Source organism: Polypterus senegalus, chromosome 1, assembly GCF_016835505.1.
Source record: "Polypterus senegalus isolate Bchr_013 chromosome 1, ASM1683550v1, whole genome shotgun sequence".
Classification (NCBI taxonomy): domain Eukaryota; kingdom Metazoa; phylum Chordata; class Cladistia; order Polypteriformes; family Polypteridae; genus Polypterus; species Polypterus senegalus.
In genome coordinates this window covers 38,985,758-39,008,281 of record NC_053154.1, presented here as the reverse complement: position 1 = coordinate 39,008,281, position 22,524 = coordinate 38,985,758, and the positions used below count along the sequence as shown (strand labels likewise).

The window sequence follows — 22,524 nt, the reverse complement described above, 5'->3', positions numbered from 1 at the left end:
AAAGACTGACTAGGCGGTTGTCAGCAAACATGACATGTTAAAGCCTATTGAGTCATTCCTTGTGTGATTTTTGGGCTGTACAAGAAATAAGTTGTTGTTACTTTAACCCCTCCCAAGGGTTAATAATGGGCAATTTCTCCAACTACTTCCAGTGTCAGGAGTACCCTGTGGAAGTCCTAAGGCGTTCCTCTAGAACTTCCCTCCATCCTTTTTGTGTCTCAGCCCTTGTAACCTAACACCCCTGAACTTCATTTTTACTTGAAGGACCAGTCACTGTTTACAAGCGGTGGGGTGAGCCGAGGCAGTGAGGAACAAAAAGCAGAAGACAGAAACAGCAAGTGGGTTAGGTGCCAGACTCATTTAAAGAACCCACGGACTTAAGCCAAAGAAGGGCGTTTTCAAAATTTTGAGCTTTTTAATGGACATTTATTTATGGTTGGTTTTTATTGCCATTTTAGAGTTCTTGTTCTTTTATTGTCCAGGTTTTACAAATGGGGCTTGGGTTTTGTTTCAAGACTGGGTTTGTTTTAGTGCTTTTATTATTTATTGGTTTTAGTGCAGTGTAGGGCCACGCCATAGACCTGGGCCACCAGTTGCACTTTGCATTTGAAGTATTGCCCTTCCCTATTACTACTTCTAGGTCAATTTATAAATAAGTACATCATACTGCACTGGTATTATCCTTCTTTCAGCACTAGAACACTAAAACAATTGTGATGAAAACCAGTCTTTTCACCCAAGAAGCTCACTGAGATTCTCCAAAATACCATTAGGCTGACATTTTACAGTCCGTAAAGTAACTACTCTCTACCACTCTTACTGGTAATTTATTCCATGCCTCTGTGGTTCTTTGTGTGATGAAAAGCTGTCTAACATTTATGCAAAATTTGCCCTTAATCATGTCCTTGTGTTTTTGTTAAAGAATTTATTTTAAAGTAACATCCTGGATCTGCTGTACTACTTCCTTTCATAATTTTAAACACTTTGATCATGTCACCTGTTAATCTCTGTTTGATTAAACTGAAAATGTTCAGCTCCTTCAGCCTCTCATATAATCTCCTATGTCTCAGTCCAGGAATCAGCCTAGTCTTTCTTCTCTGGACTTTCTTAAGAGCTGCATTGTTTTTTTTTTGTGTAATTTGGAGACCAAAACTGCACACGGTACTCAAAGTAAGGTCTCACTAGTGTATTATATAACTTAAGCAGAACCTCTCTTGACTTGTGGTCTACACATTGTAATATTTAACCTAACATTCTATTAGGATTTAAAATGACTTCAGTACACTGGCTGGACACTGATGAGTCCACTACAACTCCTAGGTCCTCCTTATAAGGCGTACTTCGATATCAAACTTTAAAAAAGCTCCTGGAGGTTACCAAACATGCAGCCAAAATTATTAGAAGTGATGTAGGTGATTTGTTAAGTATGTCAGAGGACTGGAAAATTGATAATAGACATATTTTGTATGCAGAACTTACCTTCAATAAAGCAGTAAAGATTGTTACTTTAAAGCACCACACCAACTGCTCAAGAAGTCCTTTTCTTCCAAGTGTCATAATGAAAATTCGGAGAGTGTACAGTTTATAATACACTAGCAAAATACCCGCGCTTCGCAGCGAGAAGTAGTGTGTTACAGAAGTAATGAAAAAGAAAAGGAAACATTTGAAAATAACGTAACATGATTGTCAATGTAATTGTTTTGTCACTGTTGTGAGTGATGAGTGTTGCTGTCATATATATATATATATACACACACACACACATATAAACATATATATATATATATACAGGTGCCGGTCATAAAATTAGAATATCATGACAAAGTTGATTTATTTCAGTAATTCCATTCAAAAAGTGAAACTTGTATATTAGATTCATTTATTACACACAGACTGATGTATTTCAAATGTTTATTTCTTTTAATTTTGATAATAATAACTAACAACTAATGAAAGTCCCAAATTCAGTATCTCGGAAAATTATAATATCAATTAAGACCAATGCAAAAAAAGGATTTTTAGAAATGTTGGCCAACTGAAAGGAATGAACATGAAAAGTATGAGCACGTACAGCACTCAATATTTAGTTGGGGCTCCTTTGGCCTGGATTACTGCAGCAATGCGGCGTAGCATGGAGTCGATCAGTCTGTGGCACTGCTCAGGTGTTATGAGAGCCCATGTTGCTCTGATAGTGGCCTTCAGCTCTTCTGAATTGTTGGGTCTGGCGTATTGCATCTTCCTCTTCACAATACCCCATAGATTTTCTATGGGGTTAAGGTTAGGCAACTTTGCTGGCCAATCAAGAACAGGGATACCATGGTCCTTAAACCAGGTACTGGTAGTTTTGGCACTTTGTGCAGGTGCCAGGTCCTGTTGGAAAATGAAATCTGCATCTCCATAAAGTTTGTCAGCAGCAGGAAGCATGAAGTGCTCTAAAACTTCCTGGTAGACGGCTGCATTGACCTTGGACCTCAGAAAACACAATGGACCAACACCAGCAGATGACATGGCACCCCAAACCATCACTGACTGTGGAAACTTTACACTGGACCTCAAGCAACATGGATTCTGTGCCTCTCCTCTCTTCCTCCAGACTCTGGGACCTTGATTTCCAAAGGAAATGCAAAATTTACTTTCATCAGAGAACATAACTTTGGACCACTCAGCAGCAGTCCAGTCCTTTTTGTCTTTAGCCCAGGCGAGACCCTTCTGACGCTGTCTCTTGTTCAAGAGTGGCTTGACACAAGGAATGCGACAGCTGAAACCCATGTCTTGCATACGTCTGTGCGTGGTGGTTCTTGAAGCACTGACTCCAGCTGCAGTCCACTCTTTGTGAATCTCCCCCACAGTTTTGAATGGGTTTTGTTTCACAATCCTCTCCAGGGTGCGGTTATCCCTATTGCTTGTACACTTTTTTCTACCACATCTTGTCCTTCCCTTCACCTCTCTATTAATGTGCTTGGACACAGAGCTCTGTGAACAGCCAGCCTCTTTAGCAATGACCTTTTGTGTCTTGCCCTCCTTGTGCAAGGTGTCAATGGTCGTCTTTTGGACAACTGTCAAGTCAGCAGTCTTCCCCATGATTGTGTAGCCTACAGAACTAGACTGAGAGACCATTTAAAGGCTTTTGCAGGTGTTTTGAGTTAATTAGCTGATTAGAGTGTGGCACCAGGTGTCTTCAATATTGAACCTTTTACAATATTCTAATTTTCTGAGATACTGAATTTGGGACTTTCATTAGTTGTCAGTTATAATCATCAAAATTAAAAGAAATAAACATTTGAAATACATCAGTCTGTGTGTAATGAATGAATCTAATATACAAGTTTCACTTTTTGAATGGAATTACTGAAATAAATCAACTTTGTCATGATATTCTAATTTTATGACCGGCACCTGTATATATAATATATATATATATATATATATATCCCATCCATCCATCCATCCATTTTCCAACCCGCTGAATCCGAATAGGGTCACGGGGGTCTGCTGGAGCCAATCCCAGCCAACACAGGGCACAAGGCAGGAATCAGTCCTGGGCAGGGTGCCAACCCACTGCAGGACACACACAAACACACCCACACACCAAGCACACACTAGGGCCAATGTAGAATCACCAATCCACCTAACCGGCATGTCTTTGGACTGTGGGAGAAAACCAGAGCGCCCGGAGGAAACCCACGCAGACACGGGGAGAACATGCAAACTCCACGCAGGGAGGACCTGGGAAGCGAACCCGGCCTCCTAACTGCGAGGCAGCAGCGCTACCACTGTGCCACCGTGTCAGCCATATATATATATATATATATATATATATATATATATATATATATATATATATATATATATATATATATATATATATATATATATATATATATATATATATATATATATATATATATATATATATATACACATATATATATACACACACATACATAGATACACACAAATAAATATATATATATACACACACATACATAGATACACACAAATAAATATATATATATATATATATATATATATAAACTATACTAATAAAAGGCAAAGCCCTCACTCACTCACTCATTCACTCATCACTAATTCTCCAACTTCCTGTGTAGGTAGAAGGCTGAAATTTGGCAGGCTTATTCCTTACAGCTTACTTACAAAAGTTGGGCAGGTTTCATTTCAAAATTCTACGCGTAAGGGTCATAACTGGAACCTATTTTTCTACATATGATGTAATGGAGTTGAGTTGGAGATGGCCGTGGGGGGGCGGAGTTTCATGTGACATCATCACGCCTCCTACGTAAGTGCGTAGAGAACAAGGAAGAACTCCAAACAGCGATGAGCACAAAACGCCATTTCACAATTGAGAAGGCAGGAAAACATTATGAAGCAAATGATGCATACAAGCATATTCATAAGTACAGCTACTGCGGAAACAAAGCACGGCGTGAACCGTAAGTTTATATTAAATTAAGTTCATAGACAGGCTGCCACTAGCGTTTGTAATTTAGTGCCTGCCCATATAAGGCCGTCCATCAGCGGCAATCCAATACAAACACTGCCGGTAAATATTCACGTGTGAAGGACTGTGCTTATGCAGAGGAAGATGAGATGGCCAGGGTGGTGTTTGGCACAAACTCAGCGAAACTGCGAGAGAAACTTTTAACACTAGAATTACCAGAGCCTACGAAAAAACTCGTAATTCCGTCCCACCTTAAACTGCTTCTTAAATCCCTTCACACCTCTCCGCCAGCGCCTTTGTCTCTAAATGTGCTGATAAAAGAAGCTAGAGCAGCCGGCTATTCCATCCCCCACCAATTTAGAACGTGCACGAACTTCTCTCAGCTCATGCCTTGATTGAGTATCTGGGAGTGAAGTGGAGTTTTAGAGTGAAATAATAGATCGTTGTTTGGAACACACGCATTTCATGTCTGTTCCGTTTCTACAGTAATCTGTGTCAACACATTGTTAAAACAGAAACTTTTTTATATTCTAGTAGTAGATGACAAAATGTAGGCATAAACTATATAATGTATGAAGCCTGAAGTCCAAATAGCAAAGAAACATTTTCACAAGAATAACACAATTGCACTTTTATTCAAACATATAACTGCAGAAAGAAAAGCCGCCTTAACATGCGACATTGACACCAGTTTACTATAACTGACTCGTGGTTCAATAGATACAGCCCCGCTGGGAATCAAGGGGTCACGGGTTCGATCCTGCGCCCTCCCTTTTGAGAAGTAAACTGTTCTTAGTCTTACTGTTTTAGAAGAAAAACATACATTTGATTTCAGTCTGTAACAGCCGGTGCAATTTATGATCTTTGTAAAGGTTAGCTTTTTTTTTTTATTCACTTTTCACTCTCTCAGTCGCGTTCAGAATCAATCCATACAACCCCATCTGACACGGCTGTTTTCACTAAAGACGCTATAGCTCTGCAGTGTACCACGATGCATACTAACGCCCCCCGGTTCTGACACACAAACGCTGGCGAAGCTGCCTTCTTCGTATCTCACCGTCACTTGCTTTTCTTTTATTCAGTTTTATTGAGTGTTCCTGCTGTATGCTTTTTCTTTTGCACCCAGGACATGCAGAAGAAAGAATGGTAAAGACCAGTAACTTCGCGCTATATGCAATCATCAGACACTCCCCATCTGCCCGTGTCGTTCAAACACAGGAACATATATTGGTGTAAAAGTATAACAAAAGTGCACTTTTATTCAAGTGCACTTTTTCCATCGCCTTTTCCTGTAAGAAGCAGTGTACACACTTCTCTCTATGCTGTGGTTTCTATTACACACCTGAAAGAAAGAGACAATATATGTGAACATATCCAGCATACAGCAACATGCGGGACTGGCAGGAACACTCAATAAAACTGAATAAAAAGAAAATCAAGTGACGGTGAGATACGAAGAAGACAGCTTCGCCAGCGCCTGTGTGTCAGAACCGGGTGGGGGCGTTAGTATGCATCGTGGTACAGCACAGAGCTATAGCGCCTGTATTCTGTTTCTTTTGTACTCCAGGGCGCAGAGGAGAGAATAGTAAAGAGCAGTAAGTTGGCGCTATATGCAATCATCAGACACTCTCCATCTGCCCGTTGTTTTGTTATACTTTTCAATACTTTTATACTGCTCAAACGGGCATGCTCAAAAATACACGTGTAATGCCACGAAAAGTGCACGCAGACACTTCATTTCGCAAACAAAACAAGTGCACTTTTATTCAAAACTACCTGTATAACCGAAGAAAAAGAAAGCAAGATACAGTAGGCGATTGATACGACATCTTGCATGGTGCAATGCTAAGAAGTGCAGATTTTCATTCCGTGCTATATAAAATCATCACATTCAAATATTAACAGTTCCCACACACCCAAGGACCGTCCTTCCTACATTTACGACACGTGTACTTGTTGCCGTGTACACACCTCTCTGTGCTATGGTTTCTATTACACTGAATGAGCACCTGACACTGTACTTTCTTCCCTGGGGAAGGTCCGCATCAGAGAATTTCCAGTTCCTGCATAAATTCACACCGATCTGACGCTGTTCGTTTTCAAATAATATTGCATTAGTGCGATTATATTTTCACATATATTGTCTCTTTCTTTCAGGTGTGTAATAGAAACCACAGCATAGAGAGAAGTGTGTACACTGCTTCTTACAGGAAAAGGCGATGGAAAAAGTGCACTTGAATAAAAGTGCACTTTTGTTATACTTTTACACCAATATATGTTCCTGTGTTTGAACGACACGGGCAGATGGGGAGTGTCTGATGATTGCATATAGCCGAAGTTACTGGTCTTTACCATTCTTTCTTCTGCATGTCCTGGGTGCAAAAGAAAAAGCATACAGCAGGAACACTCAATAAAACTGAATAAAAAGAAAAGCAAGTGACGGTGAGATACGAAGAAGGCAGCTTCGCCAGCGTTTGTGTGTCAGAACCGGGGGGCGTTAGTATGCATCGTGGTACACTGCAGAGCTATAGCGTCTTTAGTGAAAACAGCCGTGTCAGATGGGGTTGTATGGATTGATTCTGAACGCGACTGAGAGAGTGAAAAGTGAATAAAAAAAAAAGCTAACCTTTACAAAGATCATAAATTGCACCGGCTGTTACAGACTGAAATCAAATGTATGTTTTTATTCTAAAACAGTAAGACTAAGAACAGTTTACTTCTCAAAAGGGAGGGCGAGGATCGAACCCGTGACCCTTGATTCCCAAGCGGGGCTGTATCTATTGAACCACGGAGTCAGTTATAGTAAACTGGTGTCAATGTCGCATGTTAAGGCGGCTTTTTCTTTCTGCAGTTATATGTTTGAATAAAAGTGCAATTGTGTTATTCTTGTGAAAATGTTTCTTTGCTATTTGGACTTCAGGCTTCATACATTATATAGTTTATGCCTACATTTTGTCATCTACTACTAGAATATAAAAAAGTTTCTGTTTTAACAATGTGTTGACACAGATTACTGTAGAAACGGAACAGACATGAAATGCATGTGTTCCAAACAACGATCTATTATTTCACTCTAAAACTCCACTTCACTCCCAGATACTCAATCAAGGCATGAGCTGAGAGAAGTTCGTGCACGTTCTAAATTGGTGGGGGGATGGAATAGCCGGCTGCTCCTAGCTTCTCTTTATCAGCACATTTAGAGAACAAAGGACGCTGGCGGAGAGGTGTGAAGGGATTTAAGAAGCAGTTTAAGGTGGGACGGAATTACGAGTTTTTTCGTAGGCTCTGGTAATTCTAGTGTTAAGTGCCGGGTCTTAGCTGACATTACACGAGATGGCACCAGCACAGCTGGGAACCTTCAATGCAAGAACACCAAGCGGCTCACGTGAACTGGACGAGTGCACAGACAAAAGCAACAGTTCCAAAGAGTGCTGAACAAAAACCGAATTACACAATTGAGAAGGCAGCAAAAAAATATGAAGCGTCTGATACATAGAATCATATTCATAAGTGCAGCTACTGCCGAAACAAAGCACACGGTGGAAAAAGTGAATGTCCGCTAAAGGAAGACAGTGTAAAAAAAAAACCCGTGCATGCAGTTTGTCACATCTCAGATAAAGAGGAAGACGAGCTGTTTACTGATGCAGTAAGAAACTAATGAATGAATGAAACCTCTTATCTTTACAACGATTGACAAACACGGAATGTAACTTGAACACAACACATCGTACAAATACGACCCTGATTGAAACAAATAATGATAATCAAATCCTTGATGACAGCAACATTCAATAACACTCACAAAACAATTACTGTATATTGACAATCATGTTACGTTATTTTTAAAATGTTCCCTTTTCTTTTCATAACTTCTACTTCTCCACTGCGATACGTATATATATATATATATATATATATATATATATATATATATATATATATATATATATATATATATATATATATATATATATATATATATATATATATATATATAAATGTATATATATACCCCGATCTACAGTACATACTCTCTTATAGACAAGCCCCACGCTGTGGCGCAATTGTAGAGTCTTAAGCCTCTAATGCCGACATTCGAGGTTCGATTCCCGAGAGGGGATGCACTGAGTATGTACGCGCGCTACCCGATTCATTTTACCTTCGCATCTCCTTGGTTTGGGACGTATGAAAAAATATTCGGTTAACGCAGAATCATGTTACGTTATTTTTAAAATGTTTCCCTTTATTAGCACAAGCACAGCTGAGAAGCTTCAATGCATGTACTCCATAACGTTAAAAAATAACGATTTAATCACACTTTCAATTCTAAGCAAACGGGAACTTTTGTCAATGCATGATTTCCTGGTACATCCATTACACTGATGCACACATCACAGCTACAAAAATATTAGAGTCGGAATAAAGCGCGTTCCTACGACTGATCATTTCGACTTCCCGAGTGAAGCCTTGATAAAAGCATGGTTTTGTGCACACTGAAAAGCAAGCAAAATTAGATGCATTACAGAAAGCGGACTTTGTGGCTCTTACTGGGGATCATTGGACTTCCTTGACCGTTAGTAATTCTAAATACATCTAATTACAAAATGTTCAATGATCACACTGTTTTAGCCTAATGTACAAAATAATTTTGGCTAAGGTTACTCAGAGTTTAAAGATTAAGTTGGTCAAATTACCTTTTATGTTTCTGACTTATTTTTTTAAGAAAAACTGCACTTTATGTTGAAATTTTGGTTATTATTATTTAAAGACAATACTATTCTGAAAATCTACTTAAAGTACTTAAACTACCACTTTATTTTTAAGTCTGCCCAATTTTAACCAGGGATGATATTTTTGTTTCTGTTTTGAATTCAAATGCAGTTTAAAGGCTTTTTTCAGAAATTAAAACAGCTTCAGTTTACAATATTCATGTACATGTCTATTATTTGATTCTGTCGCCCACTAAAACACTTTTAAATTAAAAAAAACATTTGCGATTTGGGGCAAATTTACGTGTGCGATTACATACGATTAATCAAGATTAATTCTTACACAGCCTCTAATTAATTGGATTAATTTTTTTAATCGAGTCCCACCCCTAATATATATATATATGTAGATTTGTATATATACAGTATATGTAGATATGTACTGTATATGTGTATATACAGTATGTATATATATGTGTGTGTGTATATACAGTATGTATATATATGTATGTGTGTATATGTATATATATATAACTGTGTATATATATGTGTATAGATGTGTATATATATATATATTTATATATATATGTTTATATATGTGTCTGTGTGTGTATATATATATACATTATATATATATATATATATATGCCAGCAACACTCATGACAATGACAAAACAATTACATTGTCAATCATGTTACGTTATTATTAAAATGTTTCCTTTTTTTTTACTTCTCGCTGCCAATGCAGGTATTTTGCTATATATATATATATATATATATATATATATATATATATATATATATACAGTATATATATATACAGATATATATAAATATATATATATATAAATAGATAGATATGACAACAACACTCAATATCAATGGCAAAACAATTACATTAACAATCATCTTATGTTATTTTTAAAATGTTTGCTTTTCTTTTCATAACTTCTTTAACACACTACTTCTTCTCCATGGCTTGGTATTTTTATATATATATATATATATATATATATATATATATATATACACACACATATAAACATATATATACCTATACATACATATTTACATATATACATATACACACACATATACAGTATATACACATACACTCTGGGGTGCGAGCAACTGTTGCTGGGGGTGCCAGAATCCATCAAAGAAGAAAAATGAAAAACATTATTTGTACAAAATCTTAATTTATTTATCCATTCCTAAATAATTAAATGGGCAGGCTATTTCGTATCAGTGCAATACGCTGCTTGTTAAAACGGATGACTCCCGCTCTTACGTGCAAGTCTGCGTGGATATTATGAACTATCGTATCTGTTCAAGTTCTATTTAAATTTTAAATAGAAGGAATTTTTATTTAGTCGACAGAAATGTCTTTGGTAGGAATGTAAGTTAAATGTAGGCATCACTGCATAAATTTTTCACCATAGAAATGTAAAGATTAAATTCGCCTTACATTCCAACCAAAGATATTTGTGTCGACTAAATAGAACTTGAAAAGAAATATTTTTTCGAATGTGATCGCGCAATTCAGATCGAGTTGATGTGCACTACATCGAGCTCGCGTGCTATTGTGGTTTCACCTGCATGCCTCAATAAGTCACCCTCCCCTCGCTCTTACTTTTTTTACCGTTCATCTAATGATTACACGGAGTATGGCTTTACCAAAACAATCATTGATCGCGAATAAAGTATCCATTATTCATAAAGCTTCAATTGGTGATCTGTCTTTCTGCGTTAACCGCATATTTTTTCATACGTCTCAAACCAAGGGGATGCGAGGCAAAAATGTATCGGGAAGCGCGCGTACATTCTCAGTGGATCCCCTCTCGGGAATCGAACCCCGGAGCTAGAGGCGAAGCCTCTACTATTGCGCCACGGCGTGTGGCTTGTCTATTTGAGAGTATGTAGATCGGGGTATATATATACATATATATATATATATACCTGCGTATCGCAGCGGAAAAGTAGTGTGTTAAAGAAGTTATGAAAAAGAAAAGGGAACATTTTAAAAATAACGTAACATGATTGTCAATATACAGTAATTGTTTTGTGAGCTTTTGAGTGTTGCTGTCATCAAGGATTTGATTATCATTATTTCTTTCAATCAGGTTTGTATTTGTAGGATGTGTTGTGTTCAAGTTACATTCCGTGTTACATTTCGTTGTAAAGATAACAGGTTTCATTCATCGATTCGTTTCTTACTGTATCAATAAACAGCTCGTCTTCCTCTTTATCTGAGACGTGACACACTGCATGCACAGGTTTTTTTTTACACTGTCTTCCTTTAGCGGGACATTGACTTTTTCCACCGTGTGCTTTGTTTCCGCAGTAGCTACACTTATGAATATGCTTGTATGTATCAGACGCTTCATATTTTTTTGCTGCCTTCTCAATTGTGTAATTTGGTTTTTGTTTAGCACTCTTTGGAACTGTTGCTTTTTGTCTGCGCACTGCGTCAGTTCACGTGAGCCGCTCGGTGTACATGCATCGAAGTTTCCCAGCTGTGCTGGTGCCATGTCGTGCTATGTCCACGGCTGTATTTAATGTTAGCTAAGACCCGGCACTTAAAACTTTCTTTCACAGTTTTGCTAAGTTTGTCCCAAACACCACCCTGACCATCTCATCTTCCTCTGCATAAGCACAGTCCTTCACCCGTGAATATTTAGCGGCAGTGTTTCTATTGGATTGCTGCTGACGGATGGCCTTATATGGGCAGGCACTAAATTACAAACGCCAACAGCAGCCTGTCTATGAACTTAATTTAAACTTTTGGTTTACACCGTGCTTTGTTTCCGAAGTAGCAGCACTCATGAATATGGTTGTATATGTCTCTCGCTCGCTTCTTATTGTTTCGCTGCCTTCTCAATTATATAATGCATGTTTTCTTCAGCGCTTTTTGGAGCTGTTCCTGGTTTTCTACATACTGCGTTGACAGTCAGTTCACGTGATTACGTGGGAGGCTTGATGATGTCACACGAAACTCCGCCCCCACGGCTATCCAGCTCAACTCCATTACAGTAAATGGAGAAAAATAGCTTCCAGTTATGACCATTATGCGTAGAATTTCAAAATGAAACCTGCCCAACTTTTGTAAGTAAGCTGTGAGGAATGAGCCTGCCAAATTTCAGCCTTCTACCTACACGGGAAGTTGGAGAATTAGTGATGAGTCAGTGAGTCAGTCAGTCAGTCAGTGAGTGAGTGAGTGAGTCAGTGAGGGCTTTGCCTTTTATTAGTATAGATTATGTATCGCATAGCTGTTTTAGTTAAAAACTTACTGTCAAACTGTTATAAGTATGGTATTTAGCAAAGTACTGTGTTTAAAAATGTAGATATTTCAGAATTTTTGTGTAACCTGTTTGTCTCTTTGTTGTTTTAATTTTTGTTTGTTATGGGATAGAACTGAGAAATCAAATATGTTTTCTTATATAAACACGAGTAAATACAAACCTTGAACCTCTTATTTCTTGCCATGTCATTTTCAAAGTAGACAGTCTCATTATTTTCCCTGATTTTCTTTTAATCAAAAATAATTTTATGATTAGCCTAGAATGATAGGAAACACCCCCTTAAAGCATGTATCACCAGCTTCCCTCTTCTTCCTACATCTTCAATTTGGAATTGAAGATTTGTACATCTTGGGGCACAAGTAACTTGTCAACCTGGTTACTCAAAATGCCAAACAACTCACTAGCAACGCATCGTGAAACTACTAATGTTTTCTTTTTAAGATCAATCACATCTGGACAAGAAGTACCCAGGACTAACCAGAGTTTTAATATTATAGAAATGTGACTAAGCCACATTTTCTAAATTTAAGTGAATATTGTGATTGACAAAATCCCTGTAACAATGGTTTAAACTATATCAAATTATACTTATGTTTAGTGATAAGGCATATGGCTTCTTCTTGATTTTTGTATTATTGCATATCATTAGCAGTGAATTTGATCTTATTACCAATATCAAATATTAGATAAAAAGGATCCTTAGTGAGCTTTTTTATCTACTGAATAATGTTGTACAATGTCAAATGTTTTGTTTGAAATATAAATTCTTCTGTAAACTGTAAATTATGGTACTTTCAGTAACAATAGCTGCAGGAGTTTCCTTTATATTTTTTGCAAGCATCTACCATCAATTTGCAGGAATTTGGACCATTCCTTTTTGCAGCACTGAACAAGTTCAATGAAATCTGTTAATTTCCAAGCTTGAAGTGCTACTTTCAGTTACTGCCACAATATCTCAATGAGGTTAAAGTCTGAACCTTAAATAGCTCTAAAATATTCTTTAGATGTTGACTTGCTTGTATGTTTCAGATTGTTTTCATAAGCAACTCAAATACAGAGAAGAATATATGATGATGGCAAGCACTTCTCCCTCTACAATTTCCAAATCACTCAGTATCTTCTTAGTTGTGCATTTTATTCCTTCCTCACATATGAAGACTTAAGAAACATGCAAGTTTAGAGCATCTGCTTTGTGTCTTTTTATTCCCCTTTACTATTCCTAATACACTTCACCTCCTACTTGACTATTCTTTTACTAGTAAAGTATTGAAACAATCTCTTTGGGTCACCTTTCGCCTTATCTGCTATATTCCTCTCTAACTGCCATGTATCTTCCCTAATACCCTTCTTAATGGTTGCCTTCATGCTCTCATAATCCCTATGATTCACACTGGAGTTATTAGCCTTGCATGCCTTATGCAGCTGTTTTTTTTTTGTTTTTTTTTCCATTGCAGCTTTTTTTTTCAACTCTTTATTAACCCACTGCAGAGTTTTTAATTTCTTGCTTATTCCAAATTTAGGTATGTACCTGTCCTGCATTATATGTAATATGTTTTTAATCCTGTTCCACTGCTCAACTGACTCCACACTTAAAAGTTTATCCCAGTTTATCCCCCTCAGACTTTGTTGCATCTGTTAAATATTTGCCCCACCAAAGTTACAGTTTTATTCTTTGTATGTGCACTCTTCCAAAACACTGAGAGTTGTATTATGTTACGATCACGTTACCCTAGTGGTTTAATCCCCTTTTCACCCTCAATTCTGTCCTGATTATTACAAAGTACTAAATCTAGACAGGCTTCCCTCTGTGTCGGCGCTTTAACACACTGTCTTAAAAAACGGGCACTGCTAAAAATGTTGTAAGGATTTGTACATTACTGATATTGTATTTTTATATAGATTTGTGTATGCTGTTTAAGCCTGTACTAAGCAAAGAGGTCTTTATAAGAACAAAATTAAGAAGAAATTGTTGATGACATTCACTGTAAAAAATGCTATATGTAGCAACTACTGAAACTGGTGTAAAGTGGCACAAAAAACACAGATACAGAGTTTGGGTATCACTTTGGTAACCATGTATAATGGCTGTTTTGAGTAGATAAAACACTTAATTATTTGCAGTGATGCTTTTACAGACACAAGTCCAGAGAGAACAGAAGTAGGTAACTGATTTTTCTGGTTTATGAAGGAAGATGGTAGGGAGGGGTGGACACCGGAGATGACGTCAGTGGTGGTAGAGTCATTAGTCATTCGTTAGAATGTTAGAAAAAAGAAGTTAGAAAAATTGCACATACTGTAATCTAATATTTGGGCATGACTTAGTTAACTGACTTGGAAGATTTTGTGCTATTTATTTGCTTCATCAAAGAGACTGCTATCACATTTTTTTTTAATATTTTGCTGCAGGGGATGTGTAATGTGTGATGGAGTTTTGCTCATGTTGGCGACATGCCGCTGTTTGTACAGGCAGGCATAAACCATAGCTATGCTCTCGACTATTTCAATTGCTTTTACTGGCTACTGAGGATCTTTTTTTGCTGATAGGAACATATTTGGGTGTGTTAAAGAGGAAAATGCTGTATAGATAGATGGATACTTTATTAATCCCAAGGGGAAATTCAACATATTCAAGTTGAAACAACCTCTCTCAAGCTAAATCTGAAGCTGTGAACTAACCTGTAATTGAAATTGCACATAGTATTTCTTTGTGGATTGGTGGCATACAAGTAAGAGTTGAGTGGGCAGGACAGATTATAGTATTTATTGATCCATCATTCATCTAAACCTGCTTATTCGGACCAGCGAGCAGCTGGAGCCTATCCTAACAAGAAACGAGCATAGGCAGGAATAACACCTGGACAGGGAGTTAGCCCATCGCAAGATGAAAACACATCAGGGGATAAATAACAACAACAACAACAACAACATTTATTTATATAGCACATTTTCATACAAACAGTAGCTCAAAGTGCTTTACATATTAAAGAATAGAAAAATGAAAGACACAATTATAAAACAAAATAAATCAACATTAACATCGAATAAGAGTAAGGTTCAATGGCCAGGGGGGACAGAAAAAAGAAAAAAAAACTCCAGACGGCTGGAGAAAAAATAAAATCTGTAGGGATTCCAGACCATGAGACCGCCCAGTCCCCTCTGGGCATTCTACCTAACATAAATGAAACAGTCCTCTTTGGATTTAGGGTTCTCATCTAATTGCATGTGTTTGGACTGTGGGAGAAAACTGAAGCAAACACAAGTTTAGTTTTCCATGTTCTCGCATGGTTTGAAAGTAAAGAGATCATTCCAGAACATGGCCCGAAGTTATATGGTCATGATTAGGTCATGAATATTCAAAAGGGCATTTTTAAACCGTACATAATTACTAGTTGGAGGTGACAACGAGTGCCTCAAAGACTCTGGAAGTGTGTTTACTATTAGGTTAATTGAAAATTTATAAAATAACTTGTTGTAGGCCAAAGCCAATGTTTTGTACATATGCTAAATGTGTGTACTTGAACACACCTTAAACCCCACCTGATTGCCACCCTGAAACAACCATATATAAATAAGTATTACCCTTTTACGAATCATTTGCTAGAAACTTACTTCTGTTTCTCTTAAACGTACTGTATACTTAATTTCGCAGTCTTGACCCTTTAGAAGAAAAGGGATTAATAAGTTGAGAAATACTAAATGCTCTTTAATACTAAAACATACCAACCTTTCTGCCACAATTAGGAGGTCATAAGTTTTGTTTTTTATTTATTTTATGCACGTAACGTACATTTCGTAAGTCGTCTGCATGGAGCTGGCTAGAACAGCTACTAGAATGATAAAAGACAAAAGCAAAAATAAAGTTTTAATTCTATTTTTGTATTTACAAGTTTAAGTTCATATTTATTACAAATTCAAGAATTGATTTGACATCTAGTCAAAAATACAAAGTTAACAAAAATTAGTAGCTTTCATGTTATTTCTTTGACTTTTTCTTTACTAACGTGAATAGTTACTAAAAAGTACAATTTTTCTCTTTCATTTTCAAGATGTTAATTTGTTGCTGTGGTTTGCTTAGATATTCTAGAACAATTTAATATAGTGGAAAGAGCAGTTATGTGCATACTATTTTCCAGCTCACTTCTTTAAGTTTGCCTTACTCAAGTAATAAGAAAATGTTGGTAACTGTAGGATATTCAATCCAACATAACTCCCCAGTCCCAATTTATCTTCCTTATATAAAATGCCATTGATTTTAATTTTGAAGGTTATAAAAATTCACTGCCTTACTGTGTGGTATATTATTCAGTGTATCTGTTGGTTCTCTTTGTGGGAAAAAAAACAAACTATCTAATGAATTTTATCTATAACACGCTTCAATTTGTGTTCTTGTGTTCTATCTGATGAAATTACTTTGAAATAATGGCATTCATTTATCATGCTAATTTCATTCTTATTTCCAAATTACTAGTATCATGTCACCTCTTAATCTGTGTTTGTTTAAACATAAAAGTCTCAACTTGTTAGTTTTTCTATATACAACATGTGTTTACAAGCAGTTTAAGCCTAGCAGTGCTGAAATAGGGTTAATAGCTAATTTGTCAACTTTCTGACATGATGTTATATTGAATGTAATTTAGAGACAACAACTGAACCTAATAACTCCGATGAGGCCTCAGACATAAGTTATATTCCCTGAGGATAACAATCTTTTGACTTGTAATCAATGCAAAGTGCTTTTCAATGTAACATCCCTTTAGTCATCTAAGTTGTTTCTGTACACAATCTGAATGTTTACAGTTGTGATTTCACTTTCACCGTTAAGTCCCCTTTATATGGTGTACTTTTTAGGATTTTGTAAACATATCAAATATGTTTACTTTTTATTGTAAAGCTATTTATGTTAAAATGTGCTTGAGTCTGAATTCCATCCACACCAGCCTGTTATGGTTTTCTAGGCTACTTGACAGGCTGCCTAGTTTAGTCTCATGTAAACTAAACTGTACTTCTGGTTACGTTCTTATAGATCATTTGTAAAAATTAAAAAGATTATTTCTCTCAGCACTCCTCCCACTTTGAACATCACCTACTTTAGAAAGATGTAATTGAATCATGTATACCTTTGCTTTCTCTGTATGAGTCTTAATGCCTTTGATACAGTATGTGGATGCTTATGTTTTCATATGATACCTTACCAAAAGCTTAAAATCTATATACTGATTATTGAATGCACCACTCGGAAGGAACGCTTTTGTTACTTTTAAATTAAATTCTAGCATATTATTGAAACAGAATCCTCTCCATCACGAAGTCCTCCTCTTCATGAAGTCTGTCTGGTGACTGTCCCTTCTATTACCAGACTTGTCAAGACTGGACAATGCGTCTCTATTCTTGCACCAAAGCTGTGAAGATGATCTCTCTTTGGCTATTCGATCTGCATCCAGTTTACTCATGTTTAGGTGTCTTTTGGAAATGCACCTTCTCAATAAATATGCTCGGTTTTTGTACTTCAGGGATAGCTACAGAGAGTTTACAATACTAATTTTTGTTTTAGTCTAGCGATACGTGGTACGACTACTCCCTTTTTTTTTCTTTTTTTTTTTTATAAACCTTATTCTCTGTTGTGGGTGGCACGGTGGCGCAGTGGTAGCGCTGCTGCCTCTCAGTTAGGAGACCCGGGTTCGCTTCCCAGGTCCTCCCTGCATGGAGTTTGCATGTTCTCCCCGTGTCTGCTTGGGTTTCCTCTGGGTGCTCCGGTTTCCTCCCACGAGTCCAAAGACATGCAGGTTAGGTTGGATTGGCGATACTAAATTGGTGTGTTTGTGTGTGTCCTGCGGTGGGTTGGCACCCTGCCCAGGATTGGTTCCTGCCTTGTGCCCTGTGTTGGCTGGGATTGGCTCCAGCAGACCCCCGTGACCCTGTGTTCGGATTCAGCGGGTTGGAAAATGGATGGATGGATGGATATTCTCAGTTGTCTTTGCACCCTCTAATTCCTGCCTGTGTTATAACTTGCTTTGTAAGTCACCTTGGATAAAGGCATCTAGTAAATTAATAGTGATAATAAGATAATCCCTTAATGGTTGCGGTTTGTTTTTGTAATACACATAAAGCTTACTACTTTATTTTTGTTGCAGTTAGCCTGATCACATTTTTTTACACAGTGGAGTAACATTTGCTAGCTTCCAGTCCAGCATGCGCTTGAAAATATGTATTAAGGGTTTTTTTATTTATAATTACTTGGTCCCTTGAGCACTCCTGGACAATATCACATTGACAACTGCAATGTGGGCCCTAGTGTTGGAACAGCTGAACATAAACATATTTTTTGATTTTGTTTCTTTTGTTACTCTATTCACACCAATCGTGTCTGTTGCGGAAGCATAAGTTTTTGTATGTATTCATTCCTTTTTTTTTTTTTTAAACAGAGGACATCTCCCTTAAGAGCAACACTGACATCTGGATTTGCAAGATTCTTTAGCCTGAATAGCTGAATAGATTTTCTTTCCGGATCTCCTGCACACCTGCTTTGTATTTTTGGAATGAAATCCGGGGCTGAGGTGAACATAGAATTTATAGAATTTTAAGGTATTTCTGTGTGTATATATATATATTTATTATTATTATTATTTTTTTTTAATTTATTGTAGCTTTTTGTATTGCCAAAGATTCATAAAATAAATTTTCTCTTGGAATGAGGGCTGTTACTGAGAATTTTCATAACACTGTAGTCTAGTCTTTCCGGTTTGACTGTAGTTCAACTGTTCAGTTTCTAATATCATTTGCAAGAGCTCATATTTTCTTTACAATTTTCGGTATGATTTTAAGATTAGTTTACAATGGTTTATTGTTTGATGCTACATTTAAAAATCTGCTACTACTGATATAGTGGTATATATAGATATAGATCTTTTCTCTACACTTATGAAAAAAAACTCTCAACAGGAAATAAGAGAAATAAATATGACTTAACTGTAGACATTCAACATCTGAGTTCATTGAATTGATGGCACTCCCCGGCAGACATTCTTTTTTACTTGCTCTCTGAAATTACCACATAGAGAGAAAGAGTTGGTTATCTTACAGATAGGGGTCTCCAGCATCCCATCACTTCATTTTGTGATAATCTTTAGAATTTATTTTTATATTCTATAAAGTAAAGGTGCTTTGTAGCTTTGCCAGCCGTAACAGTTTTCAAATTCATCTTCAGGTTAAACGTTTTATTTTTTTGTACCTAGTACAATGAAATCCTTACTTACATGTCTCCCTCACACTGGTGACACTGCTACAATACCAATCAAATACAAAAAAACACAATGAATATAATATCATATATTCAATGCAACATATTTAATATTATACATACATTATCATGCATTGAATTCAACACATATAACATACACTATATATTTTAATGCATCTTATATATACTGTATTTATATACTAGCTGCGTGTGGTCTTAGTGATAAAAAAATAATGCAAAGACTCCCTAGCAGTATTACTATATTCGTGAAATTGGAGAGGCGTCAGCTAACTCTTAAGAATTACCCAGTGTAGAGGATGTGGACCCACCTGTGTTTGTTGCTTCACTGACTTTCGTAAGAACTCATTGGCGATACTGTATCTTAGATGTATCTCTGGCGTATGAGTCCTATTAATATTTGTTGCGAGAAAATACCTCCAGATAGACAATGTTTTTAGTGAAAACTTCAAGCCCAGCCCTCCATTGCTAAGGTGTTTTACTTGCATTTTGTTGAGCCGTGGCATTTGCTTCATTTCAGCATTTCTTCCTCTGTGTTATTAGCAAGACGTCATTGTTGCGCAGCACCATTTGCTGCACACAGGTGTTTCATAATGAGAAATTAGGTGCTTGCAAGCTACATTTAGTGGCTGTGGTTGAGCATTATTAGAGTTGACTGCTCCATATATATATATATATATATATAGTAGTGGATGGCTGGCTTCATATTTCGGCCCTCACCCCCAGGCCGCCAGGAGGAGCTCTCCCGAGAGCATGGACGGGCCCCGACTTCCTGCAGGGCCTCATGGACTATGTAGTTTTTATACACAGCCCTGCTGGATACCTTGGAGACCACTGGGAGTCGCTGTCGGGGGACCAGTGGACTCATTTGTGCACTATGACCCGGAAGTTCGTCACAGGAAGAGCGACGGGCTTCCGGGGTGAAGAAAAGTACTTTTTACCTGACCCGGAAGTGATACAAGATCACATGGACTGGGGATTGGGAACACTTCCGTGTCAGGGAATATAAAAGGACTGAAGGAGCTCCCAGACGGTGAGCTGAAGTGGGTGGTGGGAGGGCAACGCGTCTGGGAGTCGGAGGATTGGTTATTGTATTGGTTAATGAATAGTGTGGAGTGGAGGGTGCTTGGTGCACATAATTATTATAATAAAACAAAGAATTGTAGCACTTTTATCTGGTGTCTGGCATGGTACCTGAGGGTTCAAGGGAGTACTAGCGCCCCCATCTGCTACAATATATATATATATATATAGGCTTGTGCCTCCTCCAGACCGCGAGGGGGCGTCCGTCCTGGTTAGGTTGGGGGCCTCGGGTACAGGGCTTGGAAGCCCAGCCCTGTAGGGACCCGTGGCCACCGCCAGACGGCACCCCGATGCCGGAATATCCCAGGAAGTGCTGGGGGGAAGACGACAGGGGACACCTGGATGGCTTCCAGGTGCGCAGCCGGCACTTCCGCCACACTGGGGTGTGGCTAGGACTGATTGCCGGGAAGCAGCTGAAGCCCATCTGGGTTCCTGTAAAAGGGGCCGCCTCCCTCCAGTCAGCAGTGGATGTCGGGCGGTAGTGGACAGAGCTGGAGTGAGGACTGGAGGCGGCCAGGAAGGAAAGGCACAAAGGACTGTGAGCCTGGACAACTGAAGAATCGGTGCAAGAGGCACTGGGGTTTGTGGTGCACGTAATTATTGTACATAATAGCTGTAAATAAACAGTGTGTGGTGACAATATGATGTCCGTCTGTCTGTGTCCGGGTCAAAGTTCACAATATATATTTATATATATATATATATATGTCTAATAGCGTAGTGAGGCTGATGCTGCTATATAACAGGGCACCTTTATAGTTAGAAGCCCAATGAGCATCTGTAAAAAAGGGAGCACTCCTGAGTGGGAGATTCTGTAATCCAGTAACCCAGACCAGATATCCCTTCTCCAATGCCGAATGTGTTCGGTTCCATTATACTGTTTTGTTTTTTTTTTTTAGATATGGGTGACAAATTATTGGTGCATTTGTGAATAATTGTTTTAATAAATCAAAATATTCCTGGGTTTCAGTAGGACAAACTTTTTTTGTAACTTTTTGGTTAACAAAGTTTTTGGAGGAAGTATAGTACCGAAATTTGTCATAAAGGAACAGTGATAATAATTATCAAAATCTAGATTTCTGAAGCTGTTTTACAGTGTCAGGAAGCTTCCACGTTAAATTGCTAAAACATTAGCCTTGCCCATTCTTATGCCATTACATTATATGTCATATCCCAGTCTTCATATTTGTCAAGCTTCACACAGTTTGTTCTGCCTACAGCAGGTAAGAACTTTTCTAAGATGTTTTTATAACATAATTGTTCAGACTATTGAAAAAAAAAATCAGTACATTGTATCCTTACACCTGTAAAGAAATGACTACCAAATCTAAACAATTAATCAACAACACCTTGAAAAACTACTGGCCATTAGCTTATTCATATGGAATATCTTCAGAATGCGGTCAAATTAAATGCCGTCTTCCATTCATCTCTTCTTAATCTGTATTATTATAAATGTAAGCACTTCATAAGTAAGTTTTGTGAAAGCAGTAGAACCCTTTAAATTGTCTGAGTAATGCTGATGATATTAATGGCAGAAGTTAACTGTTCTTTACCATGATTTTATTTAGCTCTGATGGATATGTGGATAAAGCCCTCCATCCTTCTTTTCAACAAGTTTTCAGTAACATGCTCATTCATTGCTTGAGTCGCAGCAGTAATTCAGTAGCATAATCATATTGATGATGAGGTGTAAAGTCAAGACTTTTGTTTGTT

General features: G+C 37.5%; 1 protein-coding gene across 2 annotated transcripts in view; it reads left to right on the top strand.

Moving 5' to 3' along the window:
* The window catches only part of LOC120525121 (butyrophilin subfamily 1 member A1-like), a 71,895-nt gene that overhangs the window by 2,580 nt on the left and 46,791 nt on the right, over window positions 1-22,524 (top strand). The window contains exon 2 of one of the 2 annotated variants that reach the window (XM_039747161.1): window positions 18,893-19,024. The gene's annotated coding sequence lies outside the window, so the exon portion shown is untranslated. Of the gene's footprint in view, window positions 1-18,892; window positions 19,053-22,524 lie in introns of both variants that reach the window. The other variant, XM_039747151.1, reaches the window with a different exon arrangement.